Source organism: Nansenia antarctica (assembly GCF_963989245.1).
Source record: "Nansenia antarctica genome assembly, chromosome: 17".
Taxonomy (NCBI): domain Eukaryota; kingdom Metazoa; phylum Chordata; class Actinopteri; order Argentiniformes; family Microstomatidae; genus Nansenia; species Nansenia antarctica.
The window spans coordinates 1,942,645-1,947,644 of record NC_137687.1 but is presented as its reverse complement, the minus strand read 5'-3'; positions in this window follow the sequence as shown (position 1 = coordinate 1,947,644).

Genomic DNA, 5,000 nt, shown 5'->3' with positions numbered 1-5,000 from the left:
GAACCGGGCGTAGAAGGAGTTCAGCTTTTCCGCCAGCAGGGGGTCGTCCTCTGCGGCTGTGAGCCTGTTGGCTCTGAAGTTTGTCATGTGCTGAACCCCCTGCCACATCCGCCTGGAGTCGTTGCTCAGGAAGCATTCCTCAATCTTCTCTCTGTGGTCTGCCCTGGCCTCTTTGATGCCGCGCTTTAGGTTAGCCCTGGTGGAGCTGTACAGTATATACACAATATACTGTATGTTACGGTGCATGTGGGAATAATAGGGTTAGGGTTAGGTGCTAGTGTTAAGGTTAGGGTTAGGGGTAGGGTTAGGGTTAGGGTTAGGGTTAGACATGCCAGCATGTACTAAGTTGACGTAGCACCTAACCCTAACCCTAGTTTTCCCACATGTACCGTAACATATCAATTTAATTTGTCATATGTTCTTTGTTAAATGAAGAACTTTCCTGGTCTAAGAAAGGAAGGAGTGGGCCTGGAAGAGATCAAGTCCTACATTACCTACGAGGCTTTCAGGAAACGGGGAAACAGGCAGGGCACTGCTCTTTTCCATACTGTTTACAGACACACAGAGAAACACGGTTCAAAGGAAGATAACTAGCCTGCCATTTCCTCTCTCAATGTTATGTCATTAATAACTGTCAGAACTAACTGTAATTGGAATCTGGGCGGTTGGCCACAGAAGGGGAGGCCGTGTAGATGCTTGCTGTTGGGTAAACACACGCAACAAGAATTACTGCCTGGAAATTTACAAGGCAACTGGATATCCTGCCTCTCTACCGGCTCACAGTTCCACAACATTCCCATGAAATTAGTCTCTTTCGATTTTATAGATTTAACTTAGATTCAACTTTGTTGTCATAGCAGAGTACAAGTTATATCAGACAACGAAATGCAGGCTTAGCATCTAACCAGAAGTGCAAACAGTGATATAAGAACATGATAAAATGATAAAAACATGACGGTGATAGGTACAGTATGGCAAGTACGGTAGTTAGTTAAAGTTATATACAGTTATGAGCTAGGTACAGTTAAGGTAGCTATGTACAGTTATGAGCTGTGTACAGTTATGGTAGCTATGTACAGTATGGTATGTACAGATGTATAATATAATGGCTAGAATACCAGCCTAAAGTTTGAACTTTGACTGGTACTGTATATCAAAAGAGGTATGTGCAATATGGTATGTAGTATATATGGTATGTGGGATATATGGTATATGGTATATGGTATCTTGACTTGACTTCTCTATGATCAATACTTGATTTGATCAATTTGATTGATTTAGTCACAGTTTGAGACTGCTAAGACTTGTCCAATGGATCTTAAATTAAATCACCACAGATTAAATTTGAATTATGCATGGAAGGTCCAGCTCCTTTCATATGAGGTCCACACCCTTGCACAGGTGCTGTTGCTAAGAGACCCAGCCACAAATAGGGATGTTTGGGCGGCACTTCACAATCTTGTACACCTAAGTCATGCGGTGAGTAGTTCACCTCAACTTTTCCATACAGAAGAATTCCATACAAACTTTATACTTTGTGCAGTTGCACCAGTCAAGTCACCAGTCAAATTAACCACCATTTTGCATCGGTGGAAAGCACAGAGAACATTCCTTGTTGGTTGGTGAGTGAAAGTGAGAGATCGATCGCTGCCAAAGTTGATGTAGGCCTATATGCTACATAGTTGATGTAGGCCTATGTGCTACATAGTTGTGACCCTTTCACCCTGTTCTGATAGTTTGACATCGGTTCATGTGTTGCTTGGTTAAGCTGTGAACAGGAACAGAGCTGCAGTGCTCGTGGTGTGTATGGGACTGAATATGTTTGTAAAGCAGCAGTCGTTATGTTGACACAAGGAATCTGAGGCCCAATAAAACAGATTCTGTCATGTAGATGAGATACGTTAATTTACTCGTTAGCATGCCTCCACTCACAAGGGGCGCTAAAACAATGTTGTTACGTAATATTGTATTTTATCTTTACCTGTTCTTTTTACTGTTTTCCCCTGCTTTTATATTCAATACATTTTATTTGTATTGCACTTTTCATTCAAAAGAATCTCAGAGTGCTACAGAGTTACAAAAAAACAAACAAACAACATAATAAGTTAAAAACAAAAACAGCCTAAAAACATAACAAGTTAAAAACATAGTAAAAAAAAAACACAAAATAAATGACAAGAATCTCTTAGGTTAGGTAGGTTATCTAGACCTTGTCTTATATGTAATACGCCCCGGTCAGCAGACAGACTACTGCGTAGGCCTACAGGCTCTTGAGAGTGAAGACACACATTTATTCATAGTCATAATGTGAATCAGACTTGAGTTTCAGACATAATGCCGGGCCCTATTCACACCCCTGACACCATGAATGCAAGGCTTTCACCTCTGTCTCAAGTGTGATACAGTAAATATTTATGTTTTTTGGTTCCATCTCCTTGGAAACTTGTTTGAAAACCTCCTAATGCGATTTTCGGGCACTGATTGAATTACCCTTGCGTGTAGCTGTGGTTTTCCATGGTGGGAAGTATGAGGGGGAAGTGGGAAGGTAGTCCCCATGGCCTCGTTTATAGACCGCTGGGCACACTGGCGGACTCAGCAGGGGGGGCAGGGGGGGCGACCGCCCCTCCTGGTGCCCCCACGGTTGAAAAACGTCTCTCTTAAGTGCCCTTTTGAGTGGCAAAAATTCCCTTTTGAGTGGCGAAAATGAGAGGACGCACCCTATTGGTGCCCCTCCAATGGTCTAAACTTGACCATGTGCACTGATGGGGTCCCATGTTGTGCAGTAGGTGCCCTTTTTTTCTTTTCGCCCCCCCCTGCCCTTCAAACAGCCTGAGTCTGCCACTGGCTGGGCAGGTCCCAGCGCTACCTTCACATTCAGCTAATTCAGCTTACAAGAGGAAAGTAAGTAAGTAAGCCTTGAGAACCGATGGTTCTCGAGCCTAACGGCCCTTAGGGGGCAGGAGCCTATCTCCTGTTTCCGTAGCGTGAGGCAGCTTGATGTACAAGTAGGCTACAACCCCCTGGACATGACGCTGGTATGTCGCAGGGTCTTAATTTAACTTAACATTATGCAAACATCTATCAATAGCATTATTCTGTGTATGTATGTCTGTCTGTCTGTCTGTCTGTCTCTCTCTCTCTCTCTCTCTCTCTCTCTCTCTCTCTCTCTCTCTCTCTCTCTCTCTCTCTCTCTCTCTCTCTCTCTCTACACTAAATGGACATTTTTAAATTACATTTTGATTTTAAGTTAAGTTTTGTGATGAAGTAGAATAGCCTAGAACATGACACATGTCATGACTGCTGGAAGTAAGAAAAACAAAGTCTACAACTGAACTATCATTCGAAAAGTTTGAGGGTATTTGATGCTGTACTTTGCTGTAAGTTGAAGACATCAGTTTCACTTCATTAGTTTGCAGTTAGCCTATATGAAGCATGAGCAGGTCGGATGGTTATCAAGTAGACACACAGAGTGGACGATGAAATACGTGACGTTAGAATTATAAGGTTCCCCCTAGAGATACATCATCTCGTTCTAGAGAGGGACATATTACAATCATAACAGACATGGTATCACAGACCAACACGACCATCTCATCTATCCTCACTTACAAATGAATTGCACTTTATTTCTCTTTATCTCTTTGATTACTTACCTGTACTGTCTTCATTACCTATCACCACTGTTATTATTATTATTTATTGTTGTTTATTTATATCCTTCGTCCTGGGATGCACCACTTGGGATTTTGTGGGGTGGGGTGGGGGGGGGAGGGTTGGGACATGTTTGTGTTTTGTGTAAAAACAAACCAAAACTGAAAAGTATTATTTTTGTATATCTGTAACATCTCAATAAAAAGAAAGTAAAAAAAAGAAAAGAATTATAAGGTTCTATCTCCATTTTTGTCAAAATTGAGTTTTTTACATAATCTGATCCATTAGGTGTTTATTAATGCCTGTGTGGTGTTGTTTTTTAAATGTTGACATTTTTGAGTTAGTAATTAATCAAATACAAAGGTTCCATCTCACAAAACATAATGGAATGTAAAAACCTTGACGCTCAATATCTCTGAACTGCCCTAAACGGAGATAGAACCTTATCATTCTAAACGGAGATAGAACCTTATCATTCTAAACGGAGATAGAACCTTATCATTCTAAACGGAGATAGAACCGTATCATTCTAAACGGAGATAGAACCTTATAATTCTAAACGGAGATATAACCTTATCATTCTAAACGGAGATAGAACCTTATCATTCTAAACGGAGATAGAACCTTATCATTCTAAACGGAGATATAACCATATCATTCTAAACGGAGATAGAACCTTATCATTCTAAACGGAGATAGAACCTTATCATTCTAAACGGAGATAGAACCTTATCATTCTAAGCTCACGAATAGACGATGTAATAGACTTGATTTGGTGGGGTGAAATAATCTATCGATAAAATACTATATGTGGTCATATCATATTCATGTTTTATGGCATAGGGAACACAATATTTTAAAAGTGCATGGATGGTTAAGCAGTGCATATTCAGTTGACATGCTATAATAATAATTTAATAATTATTAAAATTATTATAAATTACATGCTAAAACCGAGGTACACCAGTGATTAAGGCTGCGTTCGTAAACACGCTCTGGACATCTTGACCAGTACTCACGGAACGCCTCTTGTCCAATCAAATGACTCGGTGTCTTTCATGACGTTGAACCCAGTGTGCGCTCCTGCGCTCTCGGAGCGAGTTGACGAACGCAGCCTGAGCCTGCCATCCCCCCTATGAGAGAGAGAGAGAGAGAGATGGTTTGGCTGTACGCGGATGTGGATGTGGATACAATGTTAACCCAGAGATCCAGCAGAGAGCAGATGAATGTTACATAGTTGCCCAATCTCTGGCTGTGCAAGACGGCTTGGGGGGCTTGTGTGCGTGAGGGACCCCCGTGTACCGTTCCTGCTCCTTTGTTGCAGAAACAGAAGATGTCCTGACTTCCAC